This window comes from Chinchilla lanigera, unplaced genomic scaffold (genome assembly GCF_000276665.1).
Source record: "Chinchilla lanigera isolate Chin_1 unplaced genomic scaffold, ChiLan1.0 scaffold00087, whole genome shotgun sequence".
NCBI lineage: Eukaryota > Metazoa > Chordata > Mammalia > Rodentia > Chinchillidae > Chinchilla > Chinchilla lanigera.
In genome coordinates this window covers 5,661,301-5,678,029 of record NW_004955488.1, presented here as the reverse complement: position 1 = coordinate 5,678,029, position 16,729 = coordinate 5,661,301, and the positions used below count along the sequence as shown (strand labels likewise).

At 42.3% G+C, this 16,729-nt stretch overlaps 1 long non-coding RNA gene across 1 annotated transcript in view; it reads left to right on the top strand.

Moving 5' to 3' along the window:
• The first annotated feature begins 4,991 nt into the window (after positions 1-4,991).
• Positions 4,992-16,729, top strand: part of LOC102027861 — a 36,726-nt gene continuing 24,988 nt past the window's right edge. The window contains exons 1-2 of the long non-coding RNA XR_264002.2: positions 4,992-5,066; positions 5,307-5,486. This is a non-coding gene — a long non-coding RNA (uncharacterized LOC102027861). The remainder of the gene's footprint in view (positions 5,067-5,306; positions 5,487-16,729) is intronic.

The window sequence follows — 16,729 nt, the reverse complement described above, 5'->3', positions numbered from 1 at the left end:
AAGTAGGGAACCAACAGCAGGAAAATAACATGACAAAAATAAGCCAATACATGTTAGTTATAACCATTAATGTAAATGGCTTCAATTCACCAATCAAAAGAAGTGAATCAAGAAGCCAGACCAACAATATGCTGTATACAAGAAACAAATTTAACACAAAGGGAAATTCATAGACTGAAAGTCAAAGGATGGACAAATAATACAGCATGAGACAGGAAACCAGAAATAAGCAGATGTATCTATTCTGCTTACAAACAATGGGAACTTCAAACTAAGAACAATCAAAAGAGATAAAGAAGGTCACTACATACTTGTTAGGGGAAAACTGTAAGAGGAAGAGATAACAATCATAAATATACATGCACCAAATAGGGGAAAACCCTACTATATTAGACAAATATTAACAGACATGAAAAATCAAATAAACAATAACATAATCATAAACACCCCATTGTCACAAGGAGATAGACAAACTAGACAAAAAATCAGCAATGAAATAATAAAACTAAACCAAACTTGTGAACAAATGGACTTAGTAGACCTTTACAGAGTGTTTCACCCAACAACATCAGAATACACATTCTTCTCAGCTGCACATGGGATGTTCTCTAAAATAAACTGTATTCTAGCCCACAGAACATGCTTAAATAAATGCAAAGGAACTGAAATTATCCCATGCATATTATCAGGTGATAGTGCAATGAAATTTGAAATCCATGGCAAAAAAACCACAAGAACTTCATAAACACATGGCAGTTAAATAACACACTTCTGGACAACCAATGGATCACAGATTAATTTAAAGAAGAAATTAGATAGTTTCTACAATTAAATGATAATGCCAATACAACATACCAGAACTAATGGGACACAATGAAAGCAGCCTTAAGAGGGAAATTTATAGCAGTGAATTCCCATATCAAAAAAACAGAACAAGCTCAAATAAAAACTTAATGCTGCACCTCAAGCTTCTAGAAAAGGAAGAGCAAATCAACCCCAAGGCCCAAGGAAGGGAAGAAATTATAAAGATTAGAAATTACTGCAGTGGAGACTAAGAAAGTAATACAAAGAACTAATGAATTGAAGAGTTGGTTCTTGGAAAGAATAAATAAATTTGATAAGCACCTAGCTGACCTTATCAAAAAGAGGAAAGAGAAAACTCAAATTCATGCAGCAAGTAAAGGGTGAAACCTCTACAGATCCTGTAGAAATTTAGAAGGTCACCGATACCTACTTCAAAAATATTTATTCTCGTAGGATGGAATACACAGAAGAAATGGACAGATTCCTAGATACATATGAATTACCAAAGCTGAATCAAGAAGATATAAAAATCCTGAATAACCCAATATCAGTCAATAAAATTGAAAACACAATCAAAAACTTACCAACAAAGAAAAGCCCAGGACCTGATGGACTGAATTCTACAAGAAATTTAGAGAAGATTTAATGCCAATTCTTCTCAAACTATTTAATGAAACTGAAAGGGAAGCAGTTCTCCCAAACTCATTCCTGGAGGCACATATTACCCTGTTCCCAAACCCGGGGAAGGCCCCACCCAAAAAAAGAGAGCTAGAAGCCAATCTCCCTATTGAATATAGATGCAAAAATCCTCAATAAAATACTAACGAACAGAATGCAGCAAATCATCAAGAAGATTATACATCATGACCAAATGGGATTCGTCCCAGGAATGCAGGGAAGATTCAATATAAGCAAATTAATAACTGTAGGACACCATATCAACAGAGCCAAAGACAAAAATCATTTGATCATCTCATTTCATGCAGAAAAAGCTTTTGATAAAGTCATATATTCATTCATGATAAAAACCCTACAGAAAATCGGAATAGACAGTCTTTACCTTAATCTGATGAAGGTCATCTATGACAAACCAACACTAACATCATTCTAAATTGATAAAAACTGAAAGCTTTCACTTTAAAATAAAGAACAAGACAAGGATGTCCACTATCACCACTCTTATTCAATAGTTCTGAGAACATTAGCCAGAGCAGTTAGACAAGAGAGAGAAATAAGAGGAATAAGGATGGGAAAGAAGAAGTGAAATTATCATCAGAAGAACCAGAGCTTCCCCCAAAGGTACCACAGCCATCCTCAGCAACAGTGAGGTCCCGAGCTCCTCCAATGATCAAGATGGCCGAGTTCCCATCAGGGAAGCCAACACAGCAAGTTTTTCCAGGAGACGGGCAGTGCTCCATCTTCCCCTCCAAAGCCAGGAAGGAAGTGATGCTCAAAGTGAGGACCAGAGCTCCCTCAAAGTGAACCAAAGCCATACTCAGTGCCAAGGAGGTCCTGAGATCCTTGGAGGATGAAAACAGCCAAATTCATCAGGAAAGCCAGAATGACAAGCTCCTCCAACAGAACCAACACCTCTTACAGCTTCCACCAGCTCCAACAGCCTTTCTCTGCTACCAACAGCCTAACTTCTCCTCCAGTTCTGCCTCTTATGCTGCTGGCAACAGTCCCCAGGTGGGCCTCCCATACCCAGCACCACACTTACTCAGTTCAGCAGGGGGTTATAAGTTGAACACCCGGTATCAATCCACTACAATGCCTAATTGTTTGATCAATTTTACATGCTTACAGCTGGTAATCTGAACAACTACTTTGAAGATAACGCTGTGCAAGACAACAACCGTTGTTTATTTCCTATCTTGTTTTGAACTTCTGTATCATTTTTATTTTTTTTCTTATTTTTATTGTCTTTAAAACAACAAAAAAAGAAAATTTGAAACAAAAATAACAAGAAAAAAGAAAAAAGAAGGTGGTTCTGACTAACAAGAGTTGATTAGACTCCCCTTCTGCTTGAGCTGAACAGGACTGACAGACAGACTAAATGGGGTGTCCCTGGGGGTCTTATGGAAATCAGGCAGGCAGGCAGAAAGGCAAATAGACTGTGTCTTCTTCCCTTTGGGGTCTGATGTGAGCCTCTCAAGCAGAGAGCCAGGAATCCTCCTCCAGATCTCCAAGGTAACTCAAGAAATCCCAAGTGTGACTTCTGGTCAAGACCTGGAGAGGTCCTTGCTCCATCCGTGAGGAGCACGACCAGTGACCAAAGAGGTCAGCAAGGTTGGTCTTTCCAGCTGATGCACCAGATGCAATGGCAAGCAGAAACACCGAAACAACACCCAGGATTTGGAGGCAGATTTATTTCATGTCAACGGGCACTGATTGAGATCATCCCCAAAATATCAGGTTCTGATCTCTGGTGGTCTAGGGCTTTTATGGGATAAACAAGCAGGAAGTACAGAGGCAGAATGGCTTGTCAATTGAGGATTGGTTCTTACAATGTGCATCATAGTGACCGGTTATGCATCACAGTGACCAATCATTTCTAAGAAACAAAAATAACAAGAATTTGAACTGGAACTACTACCTGGGAAAGTATCAAACTGGAGTGTACTGGTTGGGAGGCATTTTCTGCTACACACCTCCAACCAGACCCCACATTCTAATAGTACATTCAGCTATGGAGCTCATGGATGGCTGAGCCCATCAGCAGCCTAGCACCCTTACCATTCAGTCACCTTCCAAGCACAACAGAGTTTGAGGAACATTTCAGATCTAAACTATAAGAAATATGATATGGTTCATGTTGTAAAACTATTAACAATGGGGGAATTCTAGAGAGCCATTCCTTTTAGTCTCTATTCCCTGAGTCTTTTTTTTTTTTTTTTTTTTTCTGGTCTTTTTGAGACAGGGTCTTGCTGTGCAGTTCAGGCTGGCCTTGAGCTCACTTTGTAGCCCAGGCTGGTCTCGAACTCGCAACGATCCTCCTGCCTCAGCCTCCTGAGTGCTGGGATTATAGGCATGCACCACCACGCCTGATTCCCTGAGTCTTTTTTGTTTTGCTAACTGAAAGGATTTACTAGGTGTCACCTGTCTGTTCAGAAGTTTCATAGCCATATTATTGGTTTTCTCTTTCCTGCAAAGGTAGTATGTTTTCTCATTTTTATCTGTTTAATTACTTGGAGTTGACCAGCAGTTGCCTTTTTCAATGCTGGAAGTTCTGAATTTCTGAAGCATTCCCCCTTGTTCCTGCTTATTAACTTGCCAGTCATTTTTGTTTTGTTTTGTTCTGGCTTGGTTTTTTTGGATTTTTTGTTTGTTTGTTTGTTTGTTTTTCCCGGTACCAGCAATCGAACTCACTACCTCACTTGCCAGGTAGACCCTGTGCCACTGAGCTGAATCCCCAGCCCCTTGCCAGTCATTTTTGAACACTGCTGTCTTGTGGGAATTTATGAAACGCTGCTAATATTAACCAATCTGTTTTTCCCACATGGCGTGCTCAGAGGCACATCATCTGTCTTCCACCTTGGATATATTCTAGTCCCAATTTGACTGAGCCATAAGTGCCCCTCTCTCTTTTGAAGGCCCTTACTCTATTTCTTTGAGTATGTACTTTTAAAATTCTACCCTTTATGCCTCTTACGAATGGGTCTTAAAAATTCTTTCTCTATGATGAAAGTCAGCAAACCTGAAAGCTGCCCTGTGGGTAGTGGTGTTCAAGGTTCCCCATCTCTGCTTTGCGGACCTCCTCGGCTCCTGCATGGTGACAGCAGGCTCTGATGAAGGAAATTGAATCAAGAGAGACTGCTTTGCTCGGCTGCATCACCCTACTTACTCTACCCTGTGATTTGGGGAAACATTATGTGACCGCGTGTTTACCACACTGAATCCCTCTGATGGAAACATAAATTCTCAGGTTTCTTCTGTGTGCACAGTTCTCCGATTCTTCTACCACCGGAATCATTTATTTCTTCAAGTAAGACCACCCCACTTTGCCAGGTGCCGTGGCACATGTCCATCATCCCAGCTGCTCAGGAGGGCGAGGCAGAAAGATCACAAGTTCAAGGCCAGTCCGGGCAATATAGTGAGACCCTATCTCAAAATACAATTCGGAGAAGGGCAGGGATGTTGGAGTGCTTGCCTAGCGCGTGGGAAGCCCTAGGTTCGATCCCTACTAACCGCCCTCCAAACTGTCCACCTTGATCAGAAGTCTTCCCTTCTGAAAGGATTCGATCAGCGGGAATTTGTGGCTGGTAGGAACTGTATGGCGCATTTTCTTATTTAGTCACAGCTGATTCTCAAGAGTCTCCGAAGCAATCAGTTTCCAAACAGAAATACACTATCATTATTTAATGTGTTCACCGCTCTCCTTGGCTCCGGGCCAGCTTTGGAATTTAAAACACATGAATAGGGCCCACTTCTGACTTCCGACGTCCTGAGAAGAGCAGATGGTGTCTTTCTCCCCTGTTGCTTTTCCTTCTTTCCTGTTACAGAAGCCCGGAGTCCGCGATTGAGAATGTGGAACTGACAGCAATGCCGGGTGTCTGAGGGAGTCGCTGCCTCTGGGATCCCCAGGGCACTGGGAGCTCTGCACACCTCTGGTACCCAAAGTTCCAAATGCCCCTGAATGGAGTCACTCTTTCCACTCGTGTCCTCATCCACAACTTCGCCCAGTAAGAACTGTCCTCAAACTTATATTGAAAAGTGAAGCAAGTGAGTGTAAAGCAACTGAGCATAATTTCATGGTGTGCTACCACGCCAGGCTGATTTTCCATAAGTGGCGCTGAAAATAGGACCCAGGGCTTCATAAAGATCAACCAAGCCCTCTACACTAAGCTACAACCCAGCTCTTTCCTATTTATTTATTTATATTAGTGCATGTTTGTATTTTTCATTTCTACACACTGCACTCTCATTGCTGTTTAAATGTGCTACGGCACTGCTTGTATATTTGTACCTTCTGGAGATACTTTCAAATTTTTTATTTACTTAAATGTTTTAAGCATAGTTGATTTATAATCTATGTGTAGCAGGTTATTCTGCTGTCTGAAATATGTGTGGGTCTGTGTTTGCTGACATTATTATTACTGGTTCTTTTTCAAGTTATTGTATTTCCTTGTGGACCGGGTGACGCTGAGTTAGTTGCTACCATAAATTACCTCCTTGCCCTTGAAGATTTCCCACGTTGGGCAGACCCTGGCATTGGCAGATGCTTCAGGGCGCATGGGCTCCCCCTCCTGGCCCCACGCAGCACTGTCCGTCCTTCCCACTCCGTCCGGGCCATGCTGACCCTGAGGTGGCTCTGTGGGAACCCCGTGTGTGGGCGCATGCGCGTGTTTTCTGCGGTGAATTTATGGGAACTACATGTGTAGGTGTATGTGCGTGTTTACATTTATCTACAGGAGTTTCCTGCTTTCCTTGGATAGGTTAGTTTAAAACAATCCACAAACCTCAGCTAATTAATGCTACTAAAGTTATGTTTATATATTTCTCCATTTTTCCATAAAAACCACAATTCTACAAAAAGTCTTCAGGTTCTACATGTTAACAAAGCTCCTTTATAACTTGCTTTTTTTTTTTTTGTCTTTTTGAGACAGGGTCTAGCGTTGCAGTTCAGGCTGGCCTTGAGCTCACTTTATAGTGCAGGCTGGTCTCAAACTCGCAGTGATCCTCCTGCCTCAGCTTCCCAAGTGGTGGGATTACATATATGCACCACACACCTGGCCTACAACTTGAATTCTATTTTTGACTGACTACTTATCTTTCTTTCCTCCCTTTCTTCTTTCCTTCCTCCCTTCCTTCCTTCCTTTTCTCTCTCCCTTCCTTTTTCCTTTCTTTCCATTCCTTTTCTTTTCTTTTCTTTTTTCTTTTCTTTTACCTTTCTTTTGCACCAGGGATGGAACAAAGCCTCACATATGCTAGGAGCTCTACCACTGAGCTACATACCGGGCCCCTTTTTTATTTATAGACAGGGTCTTGCTAAGTTGCTCAGGCTAGTCTTGAACCTGTTGTCCTTCTACCTCAGCCTTCTATGTAACTAAGATAAGAGGTATGTGTTACCATGCCAGGCTAATTTATCTTTTAATGGTGCTGAAAATAGGACCCCGGGCCTCAAAAACATCAGACAAGCACTCTATCACTAAGCTCACTCTTTATTTTTCTCTTTCTTTCTTCCTGTCTCATTCTGTCTGTCTCTCTCTCTGTTTCTCTGTTTCTCTCTCTTTCTGTTTCATGTATGTTTGTAGTACATAATGTTTACCTTCCTTGTGGGGAATTGGTTCATGTACACACTGACTTTTAATATTGTTTCAGTGGCAAAATGAATTTCAAGAATTTCAAGTTCCAAGTAATTAACTTAAAATAATTTGAGGACAAAGCTGATCTCTATGTACATTTCAGGCTTTAAGACTAATCCCACATCACATTTTCTTAGAAAAAAAAATTCTAAAATAGTGTAAGAATAAAGGATTAAAAAGCATATAACAGACTGTGCCTTCCATATATAAAATCCCTCCTATAACTACAACGTGAATGCCTTCGTCACAAATGTGGTTTAGTTTGCATTGGAATTTTCAAAACCAAAAAATAACTGATTCACTTTCTATAAATGATTTCTAAGTAGGTGATTAAACTATCAATTCTTATATTTCTTGGGGATCAGTGTATGATATATGGCTAATCGCCTTTCAGAGGATTATGTATAATGTACGGAGATAAAGCCTACTCATAGTTGCTGACACAAAGAAGCAGTTACAATACTAAGTGAATAGTACTCCACCCACAAGCTGGAGGCCAGCATAGCATATTCATGGAATCAGGCCCAGGAGGCACCCCTTGATGTTTTACATGGAGTCGAGAACAAACGGGCTTGCCGAGCATCTTTGGAAGAGGGGTAGTCACTCACTTCTAAAGTGAAAAGATATTTGACTATCAATTTCATCTGTTAGGTTATACACTGGAACAGCTATATACAGAAGGAAATATTTCATTAGTGCCTTCACAAACATTTCTCAAATAAAACCAACTCAACCCAGAAACTTACCTTCTTTTCTAAGATAGTGCCATTTTAATTTTAGCTACAAGAGAAGCAATAGTAGGTGTAGGGAGCTAAGACCATGGACCTGAAGGGGAGGATCCCCAGTTCTGGCCTTGCAGCTAAGCAGCAGCTATGAGATTTCATTAGGCGATTTCCATGTCTCTGCACCTCTGTTTATCCTGCTCAGCACTGCTTTCAGGATCCAAAGCTTATGGTTGGGATCTAATAGCTCTGACTCTAAAACAAACATCTTACCTTGAACACAGAGCCTCATTACTCAAGAGATAAACCTGTCCTTCTTGGGCTCTACTCCATAGCAGTGGACATGAGACGCTACTCTCTCTTCTCACCCACCTCCTTTTCTTCTTTATATTTGGGGAAATTATTAATTGGGAGGTGGTTAGGCTGAGACAGCTCTTAATCCTTGGGTTTCTAGGACTCTAAGCTCAACTCAGAGCAAATGGTCATAGCCCAGGAAAACAACATGTAAGCATAAACAATCAGAAGCCACCATCCAGTCTCTATGCAGACACCTGCCACCTAAACCAGGCAGGCATCGTCCTTGTCTTCCTGCTGTGAAGACCTCAGACGAGCTATTTCCTTCTGCCCCTTTCATGGGAGCCCAGAACACTTGTGGCTTGGTGCTTCCGGACTCATGAATCGCGTCGCTCTAATGATCTCTTTAAAAGTTTAATGTCCCCAAGTTTATCTTTCAGCACATTTTAATGAGTTCTGGGTAATAAAGCTTTAGATCCATGAATCAATGACCCATAGTAATTTTCCCTGGCTGCCTAAGAATATTTTCAGGCATTACATCAGTCAAAGTTCCACGGGATACACACACACACACCACACACACACACCATACACATACCACACACCACATATATTTTAAGGTTTCTTTTGTAAAATGATTGAGAAACTGCCTTAGTGACTATCTGCTAGGGTGGGTGTGCAGAGGAATTTCTTATGACATCATCTATTCATGGTTTTAAAGGGGAATTTTAAAAAAAAATTCAAATCAACAAGGTAGTTGAACAGTATTTTATTGATAATTAGTTGTACTGTCAAAGTACATAATATTTATGTGATGTTATAAATACAAGTTTGCCTGTTATTGCCTTATTTCTTGGGGTTTTTTTTCCCTCTGTGCAGCTGTGTAAAGAAGCTTTGATTACAGATCAGCTTACAGACGCTTCCATTTTGGTTCTGAGTGGGAGGTTGTTATTTATGGGATTGAAAAAAATTGTAGGGAGATTTTAGTTTTAAAACTAAGGAAAAATCAGAGTAGGGCTATCGCAAATGAACTTGAGCAGAGATGGAGCACTTCTTTGAGTTTTACGTAACTAGGAGGAAAAAAAACAGCCTCCCTAATTCTTATCCCTAGGGATGTGCTCTACGGAGGAAAGGAATACATTTTCCTATCCCTTCCCTACTGCTTAAAGGGACTAGTAGGGTAATCACTCCTCCCTCCACATCTTATATAGGGTGTATTAAAGAAAACTTACAACTGCCAAGATTTCTAATTATTAAACCTGCCAACCAGGGGCCTTAGGTTTTCTTGCTTCTACTTCTGTATTTCATAAATGTTTCAAGATAAAGGAGAGATAAAGTAGAGGACTTTGCTGCTAGAACAGTAGCGACTGTGGAAAGTACTAAGAAAATAAGGCTCTTAGAGAGAGAAACCAGCATGGGAAATGGCTAGAGACAGAGGCACCCCAAGGTACGTCAGTGACAGGGCATACGCAGGTGCACAAGTGCCAGATCAGTGCCGCTGGAGCAGTGCCGGGCACGTGCAGCTCGCGTGCTGCAGCGGACTGTGTGTGTCATTGAAAGCTCTAAAAGGTTCGCCATCACTGCCCTAGAGAAATGCAGGCGCAGTCATATTATTGGGGTGGTGGCAGCAGAGTGGGAATGCGCCCTCCCCCTTTTTGAGGTTATATAAGCGTCCCCAGTGCTTACACAATCTGGAAATATTGGGGACAGCCTCTGGTCTTCAGCCGATTGCTGCTGAGGATGAGGTATAGGCCTCATTCAAATCTGCCTGGCCCATTCAAAGGCCAGTGCCTGCCTCCTCTACTCCAGGCTTGATACAGGGACCTTGTGAACGGGTTCCTGGCATGGGTTGAATTGTGTACCTGCCCCCAGAAAAGACACGCCGAGGCCCTAGCCCCTGCTACCTCAGAATGTGATTTTATTTGGAAACGGATATTGCAGATAGGATTTTTTTAAGATGAGCTCATAGAGGAATGGTGTGGGCCCCTAATCCACTAAGACTGGCATCATAAGAAAATGTCCTGGGGAAGGAGACGCCCACTAAGTATGTCACGTGACTCTGCAGGCCGTAATTAGAGCAGTGCCTCGGCAAATTAGATGCCAGGATGAGGCGAGGGAGGTTTCCCCTTCCGGGGGACAAAGCCCCTGCCAATATCTTGACCTTGGTTTGGACTTTCAGCCTCCAAATGTTGTTTTAAGTCACTCCACTTGTGTCGCTTTGTTATGGAAAGTAACACAACTTTCAAGGCTGTGGAACCTGGCTTTTAGTCCCCAGATTCGTCGCCCTGTCCTGGAGAAGTCGCTGCACTGCGCTGCTGCCCAGGTGAGGGCCACACGGGCCACACCATCCCTTTGAGCTTGGCCCGGGTCCTCCCCTCCGCTGCCGAGGGGGCCCAGCTCGCTCCTCTCGAAGTACCTGAGTCAGAATAGCTATGTACTTTTCCGGTGGGGTTAAAGCAACGAAAATAAAAGAATCTTAAAAACAATCTGCTCTCTCCTTTCTGAGTCAACACTTAGAAGAGTTATTCTTTCTCGATGAGGCCATGGTGATTTTAAAAAAACAACTTAAAGAAAAAAGGCCACTAATTTTTCCCCCATAGTAACTTAACCTGCCACATTATATGCAACTAGGTCCTGATCCGAACTTGTCCCAAGCATGCCCACTCATCCCAGACATTCCAGAGCAACTGGGAATGCAGAGGTACGGGGAAGGGTGGGCTCCTGTCACCATCCTTGACGCCTCAGCCAGCATGCCGCACGTGCACCCACCAAGGGCAGGCAGGGCTGTGAGCTGCCGATGTGTAAGGGGGCATAGCTGCATAGAGGACTAACTCACGGATGGCACAAACTCCCTTTCCCAACATGCTGGGGCCAAGGGACCTTTGGCAGGAAGAACGAGATGGTCACTTGGTTACAGTCACATTCAAAAGTAGACACAAGGAAGCCGGTACAGTGGCACATGCCTCTAATCGTCCAGCACTTGGGAGGCTGAAGCAGGAAAAGTGCTATGAGTTAGAAGCCAGCATGGACTGCACAGTGAGACCCTGTCTCCAAAAAAAAAAAAAAATAGTCAAGGGACTATTTAAAAGACTATATGCTGACTATCTGGAAAGCGAGAGATTTATTTAAGAACTAGAACAATTCTAGAGAACCTCATCACCACTTTTCTAAAGGAAAATGTCTGGAAACACATTGGTCCTTAAGAATAGTACTACTAATTTCTATTGGTTTATTGGAAGGGACAGTTAATGCCTAATTGTTTGATCCACTTTGCAAGCCTGTATCTGGTAATCTGAACAACTACTTTAAGGATAACAATATGCAATATAGCAACCATTGTGAATTTCCTATCATCTTGTTTTAAAATTCTGTATTGTTTTTATTTTTAAAATCTCTTTAAAACAAAAAAAGAGTAGGCTATAAAATTGCAGAACTGAGAACTCATGGGTTACCAATGTGCTTATGACATGATGCTTGAATTCTATATAATTGTGAGTATTTTAAATTGAAAATAAATGAATATAGGCACAATCTTTCACACCTGAGATGAAACAAAACCTTAAGAGAATGAGGCTTTTTTTTTTGGTTGCTTTTCTGCTTGTATCAAATAATTTCTTTCTCAAGAAATGATAGGATTAAAAACTCAAGGATTGCGTGGGCCAGGCCCCTTAAGCTGACCCCGTTCAAACCTCCCACTCCAGTTGGGCCACTTAGCCAGAAACTCATTCTGCAAAATTTGCTTTAACTCCTCTACATTAAAATGTATGCATGCAGTCTGAAACTGTCTGCCTTAAAACACAGCAGAGGGGAGAAAAGTGTAAGAGGGAATAGGAAGCAAAATTAATAACTGTTGATAAATATTGATACCGGTTCAGCTTGGGTGATAAGCAGATGGGGGCTGTTCTTTCTATGTATGTGTCTGTTGAAATTCTTCAGAATAAAAGCTTTATCAGCAACCCAAAGATGACATGGTGGCTCTACTTCCATGAGAGGCTGGGTAATGCCAAGTGGTAGTGAATAAATCAGATATAATGAGAACATTCTAATGGGTTACAGGTTAACGTGTACCTTAACATCTTACGTGTCCTCAAGGGCAACTGGGAGTGACTCTTGGGTGCTGAGCATTACAAAGATTAGCAGGGTAAAGGAAGTTTGTAAACAGGTTTGGAATACAGCATGGTATATAGGTCTCAAAATGGATTTGAATGTGTACCCAGTGCTCACATGTTGCAGAGGAAAGTAGGAAACGTCTTACGCTTCCGTGACTGAAATACTTCTGCCATTTCACGCCTCCGCGTCTTTCCAGCGGCCTGACTTGGGCGGCGGCAGCGGCGGCTCTCTGCACCGCCTGCGGCAGGCGCACTGCGGGCTGGAGGTAGGAGGTTGGCAGGACGTCAGCAACTGCTGGGCTGCCCGCCTGATCGTCCCAGCAAGAGCAGTCGGCTGGGAGAGCAGCTTGGCTTTGGCAAAGCATAGAAATAGTCAGTCTTGTCCTTCTCTGCAACTATTTTTGCCTTTCACATTTTAATTATTCTAAAATTTGGAAAGTGTCTGCCTTTTTAAAAATGTGTTTTTTGATACTGGGATTGAGCACTGGCACACTCTAACACCAAGGTACATCCCCAGCCCTTTTTGCTGTTTAACTTTAAGACAACCTTGAACTTGCAGTCCTCCCTGCCTCTTGAGTACTGGGATTAACAGGCATGTGCCACTGCACACAGGAATACATTTTTATATAATAAAGTCCTAAAAGATTTAGAGATATTTTTACAGCAATTTAACATTTTAAAACTGTTTCTAATATTTTTGTTTGTTTTTTGAGGCAAGTTCTTGCTACTATTGTTCAGGCTGGCCTTGAGTTCACTATATAACCCAGCTGGCTTCGAACTCGTAGTGATCCTCCTGCCTCAGCCTCCCAAGTGCTGGGATTATAGGCATGTGCCACCACACCTGGCTCTAATATTTTCTAAATTAAAACAACTTAGCCTTATACATTGTATCAAAATGGTCTTTGACTGATTTAGTTATTAATGATTAATTATTCTGTATTACTTGAGAACCCAAATGGACCAGTTTTAGGATACTGAGCTCAATTCCAGGATGCTGGGCTAGGTAACAGCTATTAGAGGACACTGACAGGGAAACAAACCTCCCTGATGAGTGCTGATGGAGACTTGGGTTATGAGAAGTTGAAGCTCAGTCTAGCAGGCTTAACAGTGTATGGAATCATCATAGCATATGCAAAGCAGTCACTCACAGGTACTTGGCTCCAGAGAAGGGAGTACAGTAACAGCAGCAATGTTATATGCAGAGGAAGACACGGCAAGAAGGAATCCAACAGCATTAACTACTCAACACTTGTGATCTGTAGGAAAAATGCCTACAGATACATAATAGGACTTCTCTTGACAGCAGTGATGCTCTGGGAGGCTGAGGCAGGAGGATCCCAAGTTTGTGAGATAAGGCTGGGCAATTTAGGCTCTTAGTGAGACCCTGGATAGAGAGGAAGGGAGAGGGGCAGGGACAATGTTAAGAATCTGGCAGAGCATATCATGGGGGGGGGGGTTTGTGTACAAATAATCAACATCAGGATCCATTACCCAAATTATAAGAAAGGGCTTAAAACTAGCCCAGTCTTTCTCTAGAGATTCAAGTCAAGGAGCTACAGAAGCACGAATGCTAAGTAATCATGAATATAAATATCAGTTTTATATTGTGTGTACACAGTTACAAACACAGCAGTGTAGAAGAGCACACATTCATCACCCCACAGTTTCCTTTCCTCATTAGAGAGATGAGACAATTGTGTCTCCTGCTCAGGCTTTTACTGGGCTGAAATGAAGATTGGTGGCCAGGGTGGCACTTCACCTGAGGCTTGAAGTCCTTTTTAACTTCAGCCAGGTGGCTGGCAAAATTTAGGGCCTTGCATTTATAGGAGTGAGGTCCTGTCTTCTTGCCTGCTGTCAGCTGGGGGGCCACCCTGGGCTCTTACAGCCCGTCCTTGGGTCACAGCCAACGGCACAGTCACAAACATAGCTTGCTTGTCCAAGCCCAAGGAGAGTCTCCCACTAGTTGGGTCAGGGGCACTGGGATTGGCAGGGGTTTATGAAAGGCAACACCATCGCCAGGGTAAATATCCTATTGCTATTGTCATCTACTCAAGGGAAGGACTGTCGCCTCATGTGAGCAGGTCCCACACTCACGGAGAGGGCAGGAACAGCATGGGGAGGGAAACTTGGTGGCCCCTGGAGGAGTCCACCCATGACAAATACTAAATTGCTTTGTACTGAGCAAACATCTCTGTGTTGAATGGCTACAAAGTACTCAGCATTGTGCTGCAACTGGATATAAAACTGAATAAAATGAATTACAAATACAAAAATGGGCAAGGAAGCCCATACCCTAAGTGGAGGAGACAGACTCTAAAATTAATTACAAAGCTAGTTAATCTTGAATATGGAACTGATGCAAAAAGACAGCAAAGGAGAGAGGAGCACCAAGATGGTGGAGTGGTGAGCAGCAAAGAAAGAACCTGAGTGTTGCCATCCAGACACTGGAATAGAGCAATGTGAGAACGAGAAGAGGGAGGAAAGTGGGTCCCGTGGGCCCAGGAAGGATCTGAGGCATGAATGGAAGCCTATGAGAGAGTGAAGGGAGAAACTTCAACAAAGAGGAAGGAGGTAGCTGCTGGTGCCTTCTCCCTGAGATGGGACTTACTGCACAAGAGGAGTGATTCAGACCTGCAGACACACAGTGGTTGCTGATGACTCCAGAGGTCTCCACAAAGAGACACAGCAGTGGAAGGGAGCAGTGTATGTAAAGGACTGCACTATCTGGCAGGAAGTGGTGAGGGCTCAGTCGTCCCTCACCAGACAGCAATTGGCCAGGAGCCATCTTGGAGAGGGACCCGCTGAGCTCAGAACTCAGAGCAGCTGTGGGCTTTATCTAGTTGCTCCCAGCTGGGCTCAGGCCCAAGAAAGGTGCATTGATGGCTACAGGTCGTATGAGTTTGGTCTTGGCCAGAAGGTGCAGGCTCACTGAGATTATCCACTACCCAGCCAAAAAGCTACTGCTGGCTTGCTGGGATAGATCAGCATGGATCTGGACTCTGTCTCCACATGTTGTCTATCAGTGACAGCAAGACAAACCTAGAAATGGACTATTTTCTTTTCTTTTAGTTTATTTTTCTCTGTTGTGGTGGTAGTGGCGGTGATTTTGTTTTTTTGGGTTTTTTTTCTCTTTCATTGTTGATCTTCTTTCTATATGACTGTGAATGTTGTTTCTAGCTTCCTTGTGGTTGTTGTCCTGTTCTGTTGCTCTTATTTCTTCTTTCTCTCTTTCCTCCAGTCTTCTGCACCAGTTTCCCAATGTTAGAATGATCTCCTTTTATCCCCCAGCCTTATTTCTAGTCTCTCTTCTTCTACTTCTCAATTTTCTTCCTAACACATTTTAAATTTTAACCCTTGAAGGCAAAATTGACATATGAGGATTTGTATACTGCATATAACTTTCTGGTTTATTTTAGATTTTGTTATACGACCACAAATCTACTTCATACAGTTAAAGGTGGCAAATTAATGGTTAGATCAGTTTGTCATTTTCTAGGCTGTGTTTTATGCTATTGTCATTGGTGCCACTGTGGCCCAAAGTGAAATAACTGTTCTAAACAACTGTTCTTCCTGGTATTCCAAGACTGAGATTGACTGAAGATCACAGAAAATATGGTGGCACAGTGCCAAAAAACCAGGGGCTAGGCCAAAAAGCCACCATCTTCTCATCCCCAACAAATTGAAGAGGTAGGATCTTGCAAAATACTCAAACCCCCAAAAAAGCTACAGTTGAAAGATACCTTAGAGAAGTAGTCATTTCCTAAGGGTTCTAAATATTAGCAATAAGACAACCCACCATAGGCAATTTACAAGCATCATCCCAGGAATTAAAAAAAAGAAAATGAGAAGACACTTAAACAAAATGCAACCCCAGACACCCAGTTCACTAAAGGTAAACCCAGGGGGCAATGAGGTGGGACAATCTGAAAGCCACCCACCTGGCCTCTCTGAAGTAGTAATAACAACGCAATTGAATGAAAGTATAGAAAATACCAAATTGGAAATACTTTCTCAGATAACTGCAGAAACAGTGTCCACAATGAAAGCCATGCTTAGTGACTCTTGAGCAGATACAGACAAAAAAAATAGTGAAGGTTAAGTAAATTATGGAAGCCATGACTGCTCAGCATAGGAAAGAAATAGAATCCATAGGCAGATTCAAGCAGATATCCAGGAGAATAAAATTCCATTGAAACTATATGCAGCAGATTAAGCCAATGTGAGCATAGGATCTCAGATATAGAACACAGGTTTGGGGTTAGCAATCATGAAAAGAAAAATTTCTTAAAAATAGCAAGGGACCATGAGAAATCAATACAGCAGCTGCTAGATGAGGCAAAGAAGAATAACTTAAGATTGTTGGAATCAATGAAAAAACAATAGCACAAATGATATTAAAAGAAAAACTGGGCTAGGGATATAGCTCAGTGGCACACAAGCCTGCCTCCCAAGCTCAAGGTCCCAAGTTTGATTCCATAACAAAAAAAAAAACCCA